This window comes from Armigeres subalbatus, chromosome 2 (genome assembly GCF_024139115.2).
Source record: "Armigeres subalbatus isolate Guangzhou_Male chromosome 2, GZ_Asu_2, whole genome shotgun sequence".
Classification (NCBI taxonomy): domain Eukaryota; kingdom Metazoa; phylum Arthropoda; class Insecta; order Diptera; family Culicidae; genus Armigeres; species Armigeres subalbatus.
Genome location: NC_085140.1, coordinates 92,829,705 through 92,850,935, shown reverse-complemented (window position 1 = coordinate 92,850,935; position 21,231 = coordinate 92,829,705). Strand labels below are relative to the sequence as shown.

The window sequence follows — 21,231 nt, the reverse complement described above, 5'->3', positions numbered from 1 at the left end:
TTATAAAGCAGCAATTGTTCCTTAATCGGTATATACCCAAGGATTTATTGTAGATTCAATGACTGCAAGGGTCCTAACAATACTATCCTCACAAACGCTGATACACCAATCAGTGATAAACACGTTTCGTGTATGTATAAAATAGAAAAAATGTTTAAAGAAAGAATAAAATGGATTGAAAAAAGGTAGGTAGATTTTATTACTTATTATAGTTGACCTGGCAGACGTTGTCCTGCATAGTGGGTGGATCTGCAATGCAAAATTTATACGAATCTCAATTTAAGTTTTCACGATTAACTCAACCTTACTGAATTTCGCATGAGGAAATATCATATAAACCCGTCAGAAACGGTAATCATCATATCTGCCGAAGGTATAGAAAATCCATCCAGCCGTTTTCGAGTTATCGGAAGGATTGGAAGGAAATTTAAATGAGTACTAGATCCAAAAGCTCGTTAGTGAAAACGACAAAACGACAACAAAACAAATGTCATTAAAGGAAATTTTCTGGTTGTTGATATGTTTGTTATTGTTCATAGATGATCTAGTAGCCTAAAATTTTAACAAATCGATATAAGAGAGCGAATTCAAAACAAAATATGATCAGAAATACTCGAGGAAGAAAATATCGAGATAGAATGCCCAAATGTATGTAGATTGAAGGGACCTAGGAACATCGAATAGGGAGAATAGGATAAGAAAATCGAAATGTAGAGAATTCGAAGCGAAGCTGATGTTGACGTTTTCCGTCAAATGTAACTAGTTACGAACAAATAAGTTAAAGATCTTTGCCTTTAGTAAGAATCAATACGGTTGTGCTTAAAATTGTCCGCATGACGTAAACTACGTAAAGCAGTTTGAGCTACAGTGTTGATTCGATTTTGTCACGCCAGGTTTTTCCTACACTGATTTTTTCAGTTTTGACTCGATTTTTACGGCCCGGTTTTATAATATTTTCATCAAATTTGTCACCCTGTAAAATTTTATATATTTTAGTCTTTTGCCTTTCGTCATACTAGTATACGTAATAGCTATATGATCGCTCCAAAACAAACTTGTTATAGAAGCAGAAGACCATAGTGTTATATGAGTCTGTGTATGTCCAAAATTCCGGATAATCAAACCTCATTCGAGTCCGATGTGTATTTTGCATTACCAAGCCAGGGAATCAATATTCGAGTAACGCCTAACAATATACTCTTCATCCACAGAGTTTGATGACAAACGCACCTAGCGACAAACCTTTATCAGAACCCGAACACAATATGACAAGAATCATTTGCCTTGCATGCTCTGATATTTCCAAATAGGGCTATTAATATTGTTCGATCTCGAATATTTCCATGAAAGCAGAAACTATGATAGCATAAAACCCAAATTTGCAAAAAATTTCGGATCTTTGTCATTATTTTCTCCGACAAAACAAAGCTTTGTCGTTGGTTCTCTTTGTCACTTGTTTCGTATGCGATTCCAGAAAATTGATTCCCTGACCAAGCCATAAAAATTGTTTAGTTATGTTGGCCTCTTAGCCAGGCGACTTACGTGGTCTAGACGCATGTGCAATGGAGTGTGGGTTCGATGCCCACCCAGGTAAGACGAAAACTTTTCGTATAGCTGAAAATTCTTCACTGATCCATTGGCTGTTGTGCAAATGTCCTGTCCGTTATCTAATTCTAGATGTTGGGTGTGCAGTCTATGTGACCTCGGGTCGAAAACGGTAGTTCTATAATTTTTATATTATTGGTCCTAAAGCTAGAAAATTTTATGATTTTTGTCACTTCTCTCATTTTATTCCCTAAAATTTTCCAGGGTGTAATAAAACGAAATGATACTGTATTAGGAATCGTAGTATATCGCCCATTTCTCAACACCGTCAGAGCTAAAATGGGTTTAAAACACATCAAAATTAAATGGTCACTACATACGCTAATCATAAGAACCATTTTTTAATACTCTAGCATGACACACAATTCGTAATGTACCCAACTGCTTTATGTCATGCGGTCATATAAACCAGAAATCTATTAAAGTGTAAGGATAGAAATGACCAAATCCGAAACAACATCTTCAACTGCTGACACACTCAGCGAAACTGATATGATATCGATGGTTATTGTTCATGTTCTCATTCATTCATTTATTTAGGCTACATCTAATCTGAACAAATAACACGGAATCAACAATTTGACGCCACTATACACGGTTTGAGGCCGCATCTCTCCATCATCACGACCAATGCGTCCCACGCTCGCCAAGTCGTTCTGCCTCAGTTCACCTCGCTTGCTGCGCTCCACGCCGCCTTGTTACTTGTTTTTTGGGGGGTCCATAATAGGAAAGAAGAACATCCCGAAATGGAACATGGAAATCAATTGTGTTGACTGTAGGGAAAAGAGAAGCGATTTCCTATTATGGACCCCAGGGGGTCTACTGTAGGGCAAATTCAGTCAATTTCAACGAATAGCGTCATGTATTAAATGTTTTATGGTATCGTGAAAGGAGAAGCATTAGATATAACGTGAATTTAATATGTTGAACATTTCCACTCCTTATAACAAGAAGAGTAAAATTCCACTTTTGAATTTGGCTACTATGATCTAATTTTTCAACGCTATTATCTTCAACACTTCTCCTAATCAAGATCCGGCAAAACTCCAATCTTCTCTCGCGGAGTCCTGGATGCTGATGTATGATGGAGTGCTGAGGTTGAAGCACCTACCAGAAATCCAGCTAGTGGGATTTGTCAAGGACGTACGATTACCGTTAAGAAAGTTCATCGAGGTGGTCCAATTGATTGCAGTGACAATCGAAATTCAACAATTTCGTAGAGGATAGATTGCGCAAGAAGCTGTAGCGGTCACATCATAAAAGGATATGGTATTCGTCATCAACTGGAAATTGGTGCACGATGCTTCAATAAAAGTCGGCGGCTCCATCACTTCCAAGCCCAATCAAACTATAGGCCTGGTCGTAAATAAGGAGGGGGGGGCTAGGGTCAGCCTGTTTGGAAAAAAAATTAGCCCCCTAAGATTTGAAAAGTTTGTTTGTAGTGATATCAATTTTAAACATATAGCATAATGAATTACTGAAAAGTTTCAGGAAAAAGAGCTATCTCCCATATTCACCTATTATAATGAAATGAGTGGAAGACAAATGAGCTTGTTTCTCATTTCTTAAAAAGATTCCTGTGTGGCAGTGAAATTACACTTCCAGGCCTGGTAGCGGGTCACTTTTTAGTGACTTGGTCACTTTTCCAACATAAAAGTCTCTTTTTCGACCTCAAGTCACAAAGTCACTTTTTCGCAAACAGTCACTATTTTCAACTATTTTGAAACTATTGACTAAGATTTTTTAAATAAAGCTTATGTAGGGTAACCAACTGACGGACCCCTGCACATTTTGGACCCTCCTGGTGACATTTTTCGGATTTCTGAAATAAAAACAATGCCGCTGCTAATTCCTCCATTGGCTTCAGGAAAATAACATTGTTCTGCATCTATTTCATTGGTTTCCTGTGCGAAAAAGCGATATTTAGATGAAATTTCAAAGAAATTAGTTTGTTCAAGAAGGCCAGCGTTACAATGCGTTACGCTTAAAAGTATACATCACTGAAAATCTCAGAACGTACACAATAAGTTTTTTGCGAAAGTGAATTTAAAACGCAGGAATCTTTTCATTGATGCGCTAATAAAGGTAAGACTTGGCTTCGACTCAATTGACCAGGAAATTAGAAATTTGACTTTGAAGAGCAAAAATTGGGGTGTCCAAAATGTGATACTTGGGATCCAAAATATGTTGCACTGTCCAAAACGAAGAATATTTTCATTTCAGAAAATGGCAAATTTCACTGATTTATCAATAACTGAAGCTCATTTCAAATTTCTATTTCATAAATAAGACTTTCATCTTTGAAATGGTGTCATTTCCACCCATATCGAACCTGTATTTCAATGGATATAAGCATATATTGGGATGCACTTCCTCTAGGGGTCCAAAATAGGACAGTTACCCTATCCGTCGGATGATGCTTTGATCACGGCGAAAATGAAATTACGGATCTAGGAAAAATGATCGCTCAGAAACTTCGCCAGCCATTTAACTCGCTGCTTTTATTGGCATTTCACCAGTAGCTAACTAAAGGTGTTTTAAGTCACAATTTATAAATTGGTATACAGTCATGCAACCAGGAGACCCTGATTCCAATTTTGTTTTAAAGCTAAACTTTATACAGTAGGGGAAGTGTGGAAGACTTGATTCCTTGGGAGACTTGATCCCTTGGGAGACTTAATTTCCGCTATTTTACCGAGATATAATGCGTCATACGTTTGTCCCATGTTTGCTGGGATTCCTATATACATGGGACAAAGTGCATATAATCAAGAGTATGTGAAATGCATATCCGTCCCATCTTTGCTGGGTTCCTATGGGACAAACATGCAATTCACGGCAGTATAATATAGTTATAGCGTTTTTTTTCATTATAGATCATCTAGACAAATGATTGTTATGTGGCGAGCTATTTTTTTGATTGACAACCTTTTTTACTCAATTATTTGTCCCTCCTAAAGATGTTTTTAAGTGGCCACCCAAAATTTAAACAACTTCTCCTAATAATAACTAAATGTTATAATTTTTTCACAGCACAAAACCGTAAATATGCTAAATGATCTTCACTGATAAAAATGCCCACCACATTTTCCGGATATGGATTTTGATTTGTTGCACACTATGAGGAGACTTGATCCTGAGACTTGAGAGTTTGACAAAAAATTTAAGAAAATATTTTGCTTAATTTCAAAGCTAATCATTTTTCATGAATAAATTTGAGTACTGCAATCAAAACCTTTCACGTTGTTCTATTGATTGCGCTATTCAAATTAATTCATGAAAAAAATGTTACTAAATCCTTTGAAGTTGTTGAATTGTTCAAGCGCTATTTTTTTTGTAGATGTGAGCTAATCCAGTGAACATAATTTTCACTCATTCTCACAAGAAGAGAATGCTCATTCACGCAGATTTTTGCCTACTTAGACTACTCATAGTTTTGAGAAGTCCTGCTTTTGACTGATATTTAGTAAAATTTCCGTGGGATTAAAAGAGATGGCAATACAATTTTTCTTAGTCACTGAGTAGATAAAAGTTAGCGTGTTCGTTCTAAAGTAGACCCAAGACGACGGAATTTTTTTACAAACTCTTGAAGAAAAAGATTGATGATGTGAGTACCATTCCGGCTAAGCAGTGAAAATATTAAAGAAAAGTTTGATGAGAAAAGTATTTTTTTCTATATCTCTCGTCTGGGGTCTGCTTAAGGTCACTCCTGACAGAATCCAAGTTTTTGCTCTGTTTTCAGACACCACTGATACGGAAGCAACGCACAACTGTCATTTTATTGACGCATGCTGCGACGCAGAAAAGCTGAATCAACAAACATGACAGTTGTCCGCTGCCTCCGTATCGAGTGGTGTGCCCCCGAAAAGAGCACTTAGAAACTTGGATTCTGTCAGGAGTGACCTTAAGGTGATTATACAATTGATCTAATGGTAAATTTCAAATCCACCTCAATTTTTCTATTCCAATTTCCAAAAACCCAAATCTAGCGTAATAATGTTTGTATTGTTCTGAAAATTCTCATTAAACCCAAAAACGCTTGATTTCATCTCATCTAATTTGCAACTGAAACTGAAAGTCACTATTTGGTCACTTTTTCTGCAACTGAAAGTCACTATTTGGTCCCTTTTTCATCAGCGGTCACTAAAGTCACTATTTTGACCTGCATGGGTCGCTGCCAGCTGCACTTCGCGTTAATTAAGAAAATCAATGATTTGAAAGCATCAAAGTAAGTTGATGAACAGACGGAGAGCTACCAAAATATCAATCAAAGCAATCGTGGTACTTCGCCACCATCGCGGACAGAGTGACAGTTATCAGCAGACTTCGTTGCCTAGCAGCTTGATAATCCACAATGCATCAGCATCGAGAAGATTCTCATGAGTATCCGAGAAGAAATCTCAATTGAATCTCTAAGGAATTCCTTTCAGAATCATCAAAGTATTCCAACCGGAATCCAGAAGAATTCATACTGGATTTCTATTCATTCCTTTCGGTATCGTTGCGTTGAGGGATACATTTGGGAATCTGTGGAGGATACGTTTCACAATTCATGGATGATTTGTTTTAGAATCTCTCATTGATTAGCTTCGGAATTCCTCCGGAGTCGTTCGAAAATTTGTTTCGGAATCGTTGGGAGATTTGCTTCGGAATTCCTTGACGATTTATTTCAGTCCTTTGAATATTGAATTTTGAGTCTCTCGACGTTTCGCCTTGGAATCCCTTGACGACGAATTGTTGCGGAATCATTCGACGATTTACTTCGGAATACATCGACGGTTTGCTTCGAAAGCTTTCGATGATTTGCTTCAGAATCCCTCGAAGATTTGCTTCGGAATCTCTCAACGATTTGCTTCGGAATCATTCGACGATTTGCTTCAGAATCGGTAGAAGACTTGCTTCGGAATCCCTCAACGATTTGCCTCAACATCCCTGGAGGATTCTTTACGGAATTCCTGGAGGATTAATTCGGAGGCCCTCGACAATTTGCTTCGGGATCCCTCGACAGATTGCTTCGAATTCTTCGAAGATGTGCTTCTACATCCCTGGAACATTGCCTATGAAATCCTGGAACATTCACGTTGGAATTCCTGAGGATTTGATGATTTCTGAACATTCCGTTAAAACTCCTGGAATTCCTCTGGTATGTTGGAGGATTCTCCAAAATCACTAAAGATTCTCATCGGAATGTTGAGTGATCAGAATTCCTGGAGGAATGTTGCAGATTATTTTTTTATTTGATATACTATATATAATAGCCCTGTTTGTCTGTCCGGTGACTAGCCAACCAGACGCACCGGGAAATTCTCACAAAAATAAAAATTTGACACTTCAATTCTTTTTACTATCAGATAGAAAACAAAACCAGTGACAACCAGACAACCAGACACAGCATTTGATGAAAAAATCACAGACAACAGAGTTGGAAATTTTGATTTGAATGCGAAAGAATCTATCACTCCTAAAATTGAAAAAACACTGCCATGGGCGCTATTTGTCCACAAATGAACTAGAGATAGATAGAAATGCAAAATATCAACTGATGACTATCGGTGGAACCTGACGGCGATCGACATATTGTCCTTAGATACGCGAAAAGGCGAGCGCTTCTACACTTAGACGCAATAGTATATCACTTTGATACTGTGGCTTGCAAAATTCGGCAGCAGTCGATGAAGGTGATTGTTTTATTTCATTTTTATTTTCCTTCCTTGAAATCGATCTCACATTCCAGAGGAGAGAGGTAAACAACAGAACCACATCACCCAGTGTGCCACGAATATGAAATTCACCACATCAAATGTACACTTACCCAGCAAATGACAGAAAATCACCACGCTTTTATATGGGCCACTCTACTCAGAACGCACGAACTGAGCAGCCTGTCAGACGACTTCTGTTGGGTTGAATGGAATGAATGGTTGGTGCTGGCATGATTTTTATGATCTGCCCCACAGTCGCACTCACGACGGCGGCGATGAGATTGACCGTAGAATATGCTGAGATCCATGTATTTCACTGCATTGACTTTGACATATTTCAACCCTGATTGTGGGCTTCAACAGAAGGGATATTATTCAGTGTGATTGATCTGAAATTGCCTGGTGGTTGGAACGTATTTACCAAATTATTATTATTATTTATTCAGACTAAGGCCGAAGTGGCCTGTGCGGTATAAGAGTCTTCTCCATTGGGCTCGGTCCTGGCTACACGTCGCCAACCACGCAGTCTACGGAGGTCCGCAAGTCATCTTCCACCTGAGATCCACCTTGCCGCTGCGCACCTCGCCTTCTTGTGCCCGTCGGATCGTTGTCGAGAACCATTTTCACCGGGTTACTGTCCGACATTCTAGCTGTGCCCGGCCCATCGAGTCGTCCGATTTTCGCGGTGTGAACGATGGATGGTTCTCCAACAGCTGATGCAATTCGTGGTTCATTCGCCCTCCACGTACCGTCCTCCACGTACCATCCGCCTCCACGTACCGCCCACATAGATGGTACGCAGCACTTTCCTTTCGAAAACCCAAGTGCGCGTTGGTCCTCCAGACATCGTCCAGGTCTCGTGTCCAGAGGACTAGTCTAATTAGCGTTTTGTAGATTGTCAGTTTGGTAGGCGGCGAACTCTATTCGATCGGAGCGTCTTTGCAGGTCAAAGTACGTACGATTTCCAGCCACAGCCTCCGAATTTCTTTGCTTTCATTTTCGCAGTCACCAGTGAGCCAAGTACAAATTCTTCTACCACCTCGATTGTCACCACCAATGCAAACTCGCGGTGGTGGCTACATTCTTCTCTTGAACCTCTGCCTATCATGTACTTCGTCTTCGACGTGTTGATGCCAAGTCCGATCCGCTTACTTCCCTCTTCAGTCTGATGTAGGCTTCTCCATCTTCTAAGTTACGTGCCATAATATCTATGTCGTCGGCGAAACCAAATAGCTGGACGGACTTATTAAAATTGTACCACTCGTGTTAATCGTTCTTCGTATTACCCTTCCAAAGCGATGTTGAATAGCAACACGAAAGGACATCACCTTGCCGTAACCCTCTGCGGGTTTCGAAGGACTGAGAATGCCCTGAAACTCGAACTACGCACATCACCCGATCCATCGTCGCTTTGATCAACCGTGTCAGTTTATCCGGAAAACCGTGTTCAGCATTAGCTGCCAAGCTGGTCCTTGATCGATTGTATTTAATGCGGCTTGAAGTCGATGAATAGATGATGTGCACGTTTTGGCATTTCTGCAGTACTATGAATGGCGAACACCTGGTCCGTGGTGGAGCGTTCGCCCATAAAACCCGCCTGGTACTGCCCCACGAACTCCCTTGCAGTTGGTGCTAGTGACGGCATAAAATTTGGGAGAGTACTTAGGCGGCGTTCAGCAATGTGATTGGCGGTAGTTGCTACAATCAGCTTATCGCCCTTTTTGTAGATGGACACGACACCTTCCATCCACTCCTGCGGCAAAACCATCGTAATGACCCAGTGCAGGCGCTCTAGCCAGTGCTCACCACCGTGTTTAAATAGCTCTCCTGGTAGTTGGTCAACCCCGGGGCTTTGTTGTTCTTCAGCGGCCAATCTCCTCCTGGATTTCCTGAGATCCGGAGCCGGTAGAATTATGTCCTGCGCGTTCTCCCAGGTCTATCACCATACCGCCATCTTCGTTCGTCAACATCGCCATTCAGGTGCTCTTCGTAGTGCTGCCGCCACCTTTGGATCACCTCACGCTCGTTCGTAAGAAGGTTCCCGTTATGTCCTTACATATCAGGCTGTGGCACGTGGCCCTTACGTGAACGGTTTAACTTCACTAGAACTTTCGTGTGTTATTAGCGCGGTACAGTTGCTCGTTTCTTCACGGTCTCGATCTTCCTGCTGGCTTTTTCCTCCGGAAAGTCGATTTTGTCTGTTCCGCGCCTGTTTATATGCGCCTGCCTTCGCCTCGTGCGGTGTTGCAGCAATCTCGCCCATGCTGCATTCTTCTCTTCCACTAACTCTCACATTCGCCGTCTACTATACAGTCGTTTCTCTGATCCAGGGGCAGCCGTCCTAGTGCAGCGGTTGCGGTGCTCCAATGGCGGATCGAATATCTCCAGCCATCTTCGCAGACGCTGTCGCCTAGCTGCTCCCTTGGAAGTGCCACTTCCAGCTGCTGCGCGTATTTTGGGCTAGTCTACCGTCTTGTAGTCGCCCAATGTTAAGCCGCGGCGTCCGACTTCGACGCGTGTTAATGTGTACGAGTTTTGAGCGCAGGCATGCTGCAACGAGGTGAGTGGTCGGATTCAACTATTGCACTGCGGTAAGTGCGGACATTCGTGATGTCGAGAAGAATTTACCGTCGATTAGAACGTGATCGATTTGGTTTTCCGTTTCTTGGTTAGGTGATCTCCATGTGGCGCTTGGATATTTTTGCGGGAGAAGAGGTGCTTCGGACTACCATTCCGCGGGAGGCTGCAAGTTTATGCATCGCTGGCCGTTGTCATTCGATACGGTGTGCAGACTATCCGGTCCGATGACGGTCTATACATTCCTCCCTTCCTACCTGTGCGTTCATGTCACCGATGACGATTTAACGTCCCGCAGTGGGCATCCATCGAGTCTGCTCCAGCTGTGCGTAGAACCTTCTTTCTCGTCGTCGGGTCTCCCTTCGTGGGCTGCACGTTGATGATGCTATAGTTGAAGAAACGGCCTTTAATCTCAGCTTGCACATCCTTGCGTTGATTGGCTGCCACCCAATCACGCGTTGCGCATCTTACCCAGCACTATGAAGCCGGTTCTCCAGCTCGTTGGTGGTGCCACAGCTTTGGTAGAAGGTAGCCGCTCGATGCCCGCCTTTCCACACTTTCTGTCCTGTCCAGCAAATCTCCTGCAGCGCCACGACGTGAAGTTGGGGATGTAATTCATCGTAGATCATCCTGTCGCAACCTGAGAAACCCTGGACCTTGCAATTCCATGTTCCAAGCTTCCAATCGTGATCCTGTATTCGTCGCCGTCTTTGCCGATTATATCGAGTCGACATTATCTCTTATATTGTTCGTAATGATTGGTTTTATAGGCGGCTTATTGGGCCTTCGTTAACCTCCTCTGGCTCGTCGGAGGGCCGTCGTGTCAGGGCTGTTTAGCGTCCACCTAACACCAGGACTTGGGCTTGTGCGCTTTGAGGGCACACGGTCCTTTGGTGGGGCCTACTCCGGATACATGCAGCTTTTATAGAGGTTAACGGGCCACTGTCAAACCCCACCACATCCGTCAAGCACAACTCGCAGATGGCCTGCGGAGGGATCGTCAAGCCCTTGGACATAGTCCCTGCTGCCCGCAATTACCAAATTACCACTAAGATAACTTAATGATGTTCGAGAATTTGTTAAAGAACCTTAAAATAGAGAAAACAGATGAAGAGGCATAGCCCCAAACCCAAGCGTTAAAACAGAAGTACCGCATGGGACCGAAATCCATGCAGCACCAAAAGTCGCCCAAAAATATGTCCAACCTATTATAGACATGTTTGCAAGATCAACAGATCACGACCCAAGCAACCAAAAGCTCGGATAAGAGGGGATGTTTTGGCTTAATCAGCTCGCATTTTAAGTAATTTGTTGTATGGTGGAAGCGCAAAACTGAACTTTAAAGTTCCATTAAGGTTCTTGGAACTCAATGTGAACCTAAAGTGAACTAATTGATTCGGTTAGGAACTAATTTTAGTAAAATCTGAACTTTTGGTTGCTTGGGGAACATATTTTTCTATCCGACAATTGCATTGCTGTTCATTCATGTCTGAAATTTCCAACTTGATTGCAGTGAATACAACGCTTAGATAATTTAAATGATTTGATTTGCGAATAAAACAATTTGAACTACGAGCACCGTGCTACTGAATTATATTTGGCTGTGAGAATTTTTATGTTTGAAATTAATACTTGTATGCAATGGACAGATTTTGGTTCCGATCATGTCCAATAAACATCAAAAAAGCTAGCTCGAATTATCCTCTGATTGTTTGGAAATAATTGCAAAATAATTTCGCATCGCTTGAAACTCTTTCATCTACCGAAAATCCCTCTCTCGATATTTGATATCAGGTAGTAATTCATACAAACTGATAAGAAACATCATCATAACGGCAGCATATCTGATAATGGATTCAATTAGTTCAATACCCATTATGACGGCGGGCGAGTCGGTCTATTATTCGATATCTGTATTGCGTTTTGGAAAATCTCTTCATCCGTTTTGATTTCTTTCTGCAATTCATATACCTACGCAGCTTGGAATGGAAAACATCTGTCGGTTACGGACGGAGCTCGAGTGCGAGCACAAGGTCGTGGATGTTGTTCATTCATTAACATTCTTAAGCGCAGAACATGGGCATTCCGTTTTAGCAGACAAGAACACGCATCTGCTGCAGGCTGCTATTGATGGGGCTTTTCTTTTTGCAACTTCCCATTCTAGGAGGGTTTTCATGCGCAGTGTTAGTGTACATAGTGGAAATGCATCGAACCGAACGGCCTCCAGCTCTAGCTGAGATATCTTGCTTGGAATTGATGCGAACACGTTTCACGACAAGCGCAATTCGTGTTAACCCTTTGGAGCAGTTTGTCATATCGGGTCTATTTTGCGATTTGGCTGTACATTATTTTGTAACCAAATATTGGAGTAAATTCTTGCTAAACATGCATTTTCTGTATCCACGGTATGTTGTTGTTGTTGTTGGTGGTGACGGATTAATCCTTTGGACTCATGATCCGACAAAATAAGCTTTCTCTTCCATATAAGGGTAGGTATTATAGCCAAGTCAACAAATTTTCTATCGCTAGTACATGCGGCACCTAATGTCAAACGCCTTTGAAAAGTATGATAAATAACATGGTCCATGGTTATTAGAGTGGGGCGTCATGGTCATTTTTTCAAATCAATGTTTTTTCGAAGCCATTCTGGGTCCTGAACAATCATGGCAGAATTTGGGACCGATTAGTTGCTTCTTCGCTTTCCCATCGCTGTTTAAGTTTGTATGAAATTATAGCGGGAGAACGTATATTTTGCATTTCTACTACTAGAGGTTTCAGTTCATCGTAAACCAAGTGGCATATTGCGTTAAAGTATAAACCCAAAGGATGCGAAAACTTTGCAGAAGAAGGCACGTTGCTGTAACGTCCACGAAAAGTTATAACGCTTCGAACATTGAGTGTTCAAACCATATGCAAAAAATCATTTATTCTGCCAGCACTGCCGTACTACGTAGACCAATAATTTAACTGAGTGTTATTTCGAAATAATTGATCTAATAGGGCTCTAAAGCTAATTGGAGCTACCAGTTAACAAGAAAAATATCCAAACAAGAAGGACGATAGGTTTTGCCCTTCGATAACCATAGTAGTTGTCTGCAGCTGGCAGAAACATTGATTTCTTTCATATGGTTTAAACAATCAATTTAGAAACGTAATAACATTTTGTAGACCTTCCAACTAGAGTACCTTTTTGGCAAAGTCTTCAGCATCTTACAGACTATATGCTAACGTAATGAGTCACGTGATTGATGATAAATTGAAGCTGCTAAGAGCAAAATGTAAAAAGTACGTTTCCTTACTAATCTCCATGTAAATTTAAAACGCGATGCGGCATCTGAGTCGCAACCAATCGAGCCCTATTTTGCAGTTGATTGGGGATCCCAAAACGATTCAGAAAACCTTGATCTCGCTTGATCGGAGAAGTTGCGTTTTTTCCACTCAACTGCCTCCCTAATGGTTATGGATCTTCAATTTTCAGGTGTATGAGTAAAGTAACGCCATTCTGTCATTGGAGTAGTCGAATGGTTTTTATCAATCCATGTTGATGTTCGGAGATGATGGACCGTAGCTGCTGATGTCAACACGTCGTGCAGAATGCTCTCAAACTGCTTAAAGCAGCATTCATAGATTGATATGGACCGGTAGTTCTCTGCGCTATGTAATGCATAGTAGATATGTTGGCAGATTTGTAAACAGGGGTGATCAGCTTCCAATCATCCGGAAAAAAAAACAGAGTCCGTTATAGATCTATGTGAAAATAGAAGCAATGGGCAATGTTTGATGAAGGTTTACTGTAGCGATCGGGTCCGAGGTCCCCAGTGTTGAGTCAAACTGGGGCTTAGAAAACAATTCCGCATTGAAAGTATCCTAAAGAGCCGGATGGAATACGGTGAGGAGCTTCCAGGTTGTTCTTGTTGGAGGAGAATTGTCCTAAACAAATTTGCTTTCGCGACAGATGATTAGGATGAAAAAGGTGCGATGATGACATGATAGGATATTTTTCATGGCCTCGAACGATGGTCATTTTTTTATTTACAACTTTCCATATACTCACGGAATCAACATTGAGTATTTAGGATTGTACTCATCAAAACAAACGCAGATTAGTCGTGATATACTTGAACCTGTTTAAGATGAAGTATTCTTGCATTTCCTGCAAACGATTGCTAAAGATTTCGTAGTTGTTGCGTGCGCCAGACTTGATTTAGCGCTGCTTGGCGGTCGAGCAAATTTTGAACAGCACGTATTCTCAGATAATTCGTCCAGAATGGTGCTATAGAACGTGGTTATTAGAATGTCAGATTGAAGCATAATTCATCACCTGATTGATAAGTCCAGCAGGTAAACATGCATGATGATTTTTTGTAATCGCAGTTGTTGAACCAAATGCTTATGATAAGGGCCAATTTTTAAGAAGAGCCGATAGAAACCTCGAAGAGTTCTGATGCACTGGAAAGATAACGATGACTCAGATAGGGAAGGCTCGCTCGTCTCAGTTGCGCGTTGTTGTACGTAACAAGAGAAACTCATATCCGTTCAAGAACGCATTGTGAAAAAACGAATCACCTAGAAAGGGTTAACTCGGCTGTCTTTGCTTCGTTTTTCAACAGTGCTTATGTTATATGGATTTTACCTTGTGTGCTTATGGTTGCAAACAGATGACAGAAATCGACATCAATTCATCACATATATTTCTACAACTTAGTAGTTGCATTGGGTCAACGAAAACTGACTGTCGATTCATTATTTCGTGATAAGACGATACGGTTGATAAATGATACGGGCGACAATCTATAGAGTCTATGATTAAACGCTCATTATCGATGCATTAGCTGTACGCTGCGCATTCGCTGTTGTTCTTTGACTTAATGCTCTTTCGGTGTGACCTCGAATTCAGAGTTCATCATAATCAGCGTTTTTCCTGTTTCACTGTTAATATTCAGCTTAATAATGCTCAAAATTTATACAGTGTGTCTATCAAATTAGATTTTGACAGTTTGCTTATACAGAGCAAAAACAGCAACAATGGACTGAATCAATATCTATGGGCATATAACTCACCCAGGCTGTTACAGATCTGCTTATTCTAGTATTACTGGCAATCATTTCATGTACAAAAAAATGTTCTTTCTGAATGCTTTTTCCAGTTCCTTTTTTCTGAACATAAAATAATTGCCTTCTTACTCACCGAATTGATCTTAATTTATCATTCCGTATGATCCATTCTTAAAACAACAGCCATGCTAAACAACGAATTGTATTTTCGAGACATTGAAATCATGTCACAAATGTCAAAAATGTCTGAAAAATATATCTAGAAAAGTCGGGACATCCTAATTTTTTTCCGACACGGTGAAGGCGTATAACCTCAGAAGATCCGAGATCATTTTGCTGAGTTTATAATCCTATTATAATGAGTAACTTGAATTGCATGCTGGTTTTAATGTGTTCAAAAATAATTATAAATCTATCTTATTGTACGGATAATTTGTGCATTTCTGCATGTATAATAGTGAATATTCGTTTGCTCAACAGCAATCAGACAAATTCCTTTTTTCCAAAGATACAGAACCCCGTCACACATATATATGTAGGTATTGTACGTAGTCAAGCATAAGGCGTTCCAGCACTGGGAAATTTCGATGTTACCTCAATGGCGAAAATAACGATAGCTTTTGGATTACTCAATCGTTTTGTTTCTCCCTGTACTTCACATTTTATTTTTCGTCCCCTAGAAATATTATGGAAGTCACTTTTCTGATTACAACCACGCATCGCGACGAACTCAATACGATGGACGACGGCAAACGGAACTTCGTAAAATTCCTACAACTCTATTTGAGCGATAAGCGAAACACGTTCAACAAACAAAATTATTTCATACTCCTAGTAGGCAGCGATTTTAGGCGAAACGGTTAAACCAGGACCAATAATAATTGTTAAACTTGAATCAATAAAATCATAGTAAAGAAAAAAGCACCTTACCATATGCTCCTGGAACGGTGTTGTGGAATATCTGCTCCCGGATGTCGGCCACTTCCTCATCTTCGTCCATTTCTGCCACGGCTTGGGCCAGCGAGGCAGTCGATAGATCAGGGTTGAGAAAAATGTTGACTGGTTACTGTTTCTCTGACTGAATCTACTGGTTTTCTGTTGGTGCTACTGGTATATTCTGGATACCTTCCAGGTTCTCGTTGTTTATTATTCAATTGAGATGCATTTTTTAATTTTCAACACAAGCGGTATCATCACCGAGTAAATGCACCACCTACTTCAATTGATATTTCACGAATTTGTCAAAGAAACGACAAGGAACATCCTTTCTCTTTTTGATTTCGACCCAGCAATAATATAAAAGATAAATACATTTTACAGGGTGTCCCAAAAACGTATCACATACAATCGCTCGTTTTTTATTTTGGTTCAAATTTTTGAATGAGTATGATTAGATAGGCTGCAAATATAGTTCCCTTCGACAATCTTAGAATAATTCTAAGGTTTCTTTGTTCCATAAATTAAGAGAGAATGCATCTCCAAATGAAAATTACTTAATCAGGAGTTTTTCGATATGATTTTCTATTGGCCTGATCAATAATTTTGAAATTTACTTATTTACGTTTAATCATATTAAACTTAATTATAATTACAATCGTTATCATTGTATTCAGTTTTGGGACACCCTAGTTCCTAGTTGTTGCTGCACTTTCACTCGACATTTTTATTTCGGATTCTACCTATTTTTGCTTGTGACGTATATTATTTTCCCCTTTTCACTGACACTTTTCGTGACTTTTTATTTTCAATTTTCTGATGTAATAAACCATAAATCATTTATTTTCTATCAATTTTAACGCACCATTTGACTGTATGATGTATGTTAAATCGTAAAACATCGAGCACTAATTTTCGGTAACATCGATCCCCCGCAGGTAGACCCAAAATTGCGACTTACTGCCCGTAGCGCCGCGGCGTTTCCTAAAAATTTTAGCGATACTTTTTTCTGCGGTAAACGACTTTGCAACGCCAGTGGGAAAATTCTTTCCACTCACAATGTTAGGTACTCCACCGAGCAATTACATTCCACGTCTCGTCGAATCAATTTCAACAACCACGAACTAAATTTCACGACGGACAAAGCGAATCTGCGCTGCTGCTGAAAGCTGAACTGCACTGAAAATCTCGAACGAAACGCACCCCAGTGGAAGCATCTTTTGCTTTGCTTCCTTTCCCAGTAGGGTGGATCCATTGATTACGGAACACTGCTATAGGTGGGTTCAAGATGAATACACCACTAGGTGTTCCAATCTGCCAAATTCACTATTCAGCCATCTTGGATTTTAGTATGGGCGAGCCAGCCGGTTTGTTTATGTTTTCCACCGAAAATGCTTCAAGAGAGATTTTCGTTTAAAATGTTTCTTATGCTACGTTTAGACAAGGCAAGTGAATTGAGCAAGTCGCTTGAATCGAACGCGAACTGAACGTGTAAACACCTTAATTCAATTCACTTGAACGAAAAGAAAGTTGAACATGTTTAACTTTTGGCAAGTCAATTGAATTCAACTGAGTTGTTCAATTCACTTGCCCTGTCAAAACGTAGCATTACAAAAATATATTGAACCCCGAAGATGAGTGAAAACAACATTATGTTACGTATCCGATGGATGCCACCCCACAATACGACGTCATTGATTGAAAGCCATGAAAACGATGAAAACAAAGCACGCTCACAACGCATGAAGCGTTTGCTTTTTCTGTTTATGATACGAATAAAAGAAAGAAAACGGAATTTGAAAAATGTAACGGTGGGTTTTGACGTTTTCTTTTCAGGCGTTTGTTATGTGTTCAAGTTAGCCCTTTAAATGCATGATGTGGATGATGTGCATCGAATGCACAGTGGAACGATTTGAATAATTTAACACTTCGAACTGACAATTTGTTAGTCACAAAACTTGAAAACAAATTCAAATTTATTTACTTAAGTAGTTTAGATCTAAACTGGTCTGATATTACATTGCATTGAACATGGGCATAATGGCTGTAATTTATTTAGCATCGTGGTCGTATTATTTGCAGCTCGCGCGACGGGATGCAAGTTTTAGCAATCAATCATTATGTGTGATTGAATCGGACATGATTTGAAACAATGGATCACACTCAAGGTGCGAGCACGCTGTAGTGAGTAGCAAATATTAGGCTAGCAAATATTAGGTACACTAGAATGTAAGAGCTCTTTTACATCCACACAAGTTTGATTGGTTAATATTAGATTTGTGAATAATAGAAATAGATATTGTCGTAAAAAGCTATGGAAAAGAGATTAACATGGAGTACATGGCTTTTTATTGGTAACGTAAGTTATATACCGTTTTGACTTAACCGCCGATCACTCGCGTTTATAAGGCCATTTAAACTTAATTCACGTAATTCTTTCCGTAGGATCGTGAATTCATGCAAAATCTTGACCCTCAGTACGAAAAATCATTGATATTTAGGTTTTAGAGCGCATAGGGTAAAATACCCAATAGTGGACCCCCTAGTAGCGGAATTTCGGTCTTCCTGTCATAAGGAGTAGAAATTTTCAACATAATAATTCTGCTTGATATCTAATAACAAGTTCTGCATCTCCTTTTTACGATACATACATAAAACACTCAAATACACGACGTTATTCGTTGAAATTAACATTTTAAAGTCCGACTGAATTCGCCCTATAGTAGACCCCTAGGGTCTAAGAAAGGAAATTGCTTCCCTATAGTCGACACTTCATTTGATTTTCATGTTTCGTTTCGAGGCGTTCTTCTTCCCTATTGTGGACCCCCCAAAATATTCCTATAATGGACACTCTGGTGTTTATTTTTTAAAGAATTGTTATAAATTATCTAATTTTACTTTCCATAGCATTTCCAATGCATGTAATCAAATCATAGGACTGTAAGGTAGGTTCTCCCGATGGAATTTCATTGCAAAATATTTACATTGTGCTGTAATAATGCAAAAACCGCTGGAGGGTCCACTATTGGTTGGGGGTCCACTATTGGGCACTTTACCCTAAACGCCATAATGCGTGTACGCACTTACATCACTGTTGCTGCCCGAATAGAAATGAACCATTCATCGAATCGGTACAATTATTCAATTTCTATTCGTGGAATGATAATTATTCAAGTAAAACAGCTCTTTAAGATGAAAATTGTTAAATTCTAGGAACTTTTTTCAAATAGGCGTAACTGAATTTGACCTTGAAATTTGAAACGACTCATACTCGCTCTATATTCTCCATATTTCGTTCAACTTACTCTACTACCAGACAGATCGCTATCTATTGACGAATCCAAGAGATAAAAAGAAGAAGACATGCGATGGTGAGAAACATCAAAATCGTTCATGGCGAAGTATACGGCGGCGATTTTAAAATGCTCGTATAAAATTCTAAAGGTATTCTAATTAAAAACTAATAAATGTAAGTGCGAGAAAAATGAAAAGCTAGATTTAGAACACATTATCCCAAAAAAAGTTTTTCGTTTAATGCACCTAAAATATAGATTTCCATTTTCTCGCACTTTACATTGATTAGTTTTAATTAGAATTGGTAATTTAATTTTATACGGACATTTTAAAATCGCCGCCGTATACTTCGCCATGAACGATTTTGTTGTTTCTCACCATCGCATGTCTTCTTCTTCTTATCACTTGGATTTGTCAATTCTTTCTGTTAGGTGCATTTGTTGACCAAAATAGTTTGAATTAAGAGCACAAACGTCATTCCAAAATTCAAGGTCAACATCAATTAGGCCCATTTGAAAAAAGTTCCTAGAATTATTCATTATTAAATTTTGATCGTATACGTTAAACGATTATTGTTCTGAGAATCATGAATGATAAAGTGATTGTAGACTCAATGACAGATTTTTTTTGTTCACAAAAATGGTCATTGTTGAATGATAACAATACTTAACGACCCTTTCAGAGTATTATCCAAAATCCAAAAATGGTTGAGGCTACCGTCAAAGTTATTCATGGTACCATTGATGTATAATTTACTACCATACCATAAATATTCCAATCATGTACCTACACGCAAAAAAATGTTGCGGTCGAAACTACCATTCCGAGGGTTAATTTAAGAATACGCACCGACGATTTTCAGCAGACAACAAACCCGTTTGATTTTACCATGCGCGCAGTAAAAATCAACTGTGGTCCTGGTGGAATGTTGTTGCATGAACTGAATCAGTGGTGAATTTGTCCGAATGCGTGGTTAATTTAACTGAAAATTTGTGGTTGTTTTAAAAACATGGCGTAGTCTACAAAATAGTAACCGTCACCATGGAATTACATACACAAATTCTGTGTATGTATAATCTGGCATCGGCACTACATGTCCAGCCCACGGTAATCTGCCGAATTCCATCAGGTTGTACCTAATTGTACCAGCAAATACGTCTTTTTACCTCGCGGCTAATACCTACCATTATCACATGTAACGAATGTTCCAAGATACATATATTTATGAACTAATCAACAACCTCAGATCGCATTCCATGCATTTTCACCTTGGGTTGGGACCAACACCGTGTGGACACCCGCGACGAGCATGCGACCCTACCTCTCATCTGTCACTCTTTGGCACTCCACATCAACCAGCATTTCCGTTGATTTCCTTGTGCAGCACCAAGTACCTCTGTGGCTGTTGTATTGACTACTTCGAGGACTTTTGTTGCCACAATGCTTTCGTTTTGGGTTGGGTGTTCTTTGTTTCGTTCTCGGGCTTATGAGTGAAATGCTCCGCAACGCCCTGACTCGACAGACGCTGTATGTTCAGCTGCATGGTTCTTTCATGTCTAGAACCGGTGATGTTAGACAATCTTACTCGTTTATCAGTGTTTACTGATACACATATCGAGACAAATACAAAATACAGAGGAGTTCCACTGTTTCACATGGATTGGGTGCAAATTTATCATACATTTCTCCATCTGTTGATTTTTTGGAGAATTGTTGTATACAAATCATGAGTCCAAATTTTGAAATCCCAAATCTGGTCTATATTTGATTTGAATCGTCTAATTCAATTGTTATAGATATAAGATTGCATTCGTCTGTCTCTAGATTTCTATTTGAAATTAAAGTTTTAATGCCAATTAATAGCTCGAAAACCTTAATAGACTATATAGTTATGCGATTTCTGGTATTTAATTATAAAGCTTAATATTCATTGGTTGACGTTATGTTATGTCATCGTTTGTAAACTTACAGAAATGTTTAATTATTGCATTAACAGATCACACAGGTTTCAAAACGCATCGTAGGAATCGAGCCTAACGAACATAAAAAAGTACACTTCTGC

The 21,231-nt window shown here is 39.7% G+C and overlaps 1 protein-coding gene across 2 annotated transcripts in view; it reads right to left on the bottom strand.

The window, feature by feature from the left end:
- LOC134209998 (protein Lilipod) overlaps nt 1-16,974 on the bottom strand; it is a 136,984-nt gene extending 120,010 nt beyond the window's left edge. The window contains exon 1 of one of the 2 annotated variants that reach the window (XM_062686022.1): nt 16,934-16,974. The gene's annotated coding sequence lies outside the window, so the exon portion shown is untranslated. Of the gene's footprint in view, nt 1-16,740; nt 16,760-16,933 lie in introns of those variants that run through there. The other variant, XM_062686023.1, reaches the window with a different exon arrangement.
- Nucleotides 16,975-21,231: the final 4,257 nt, after the last annotated feature.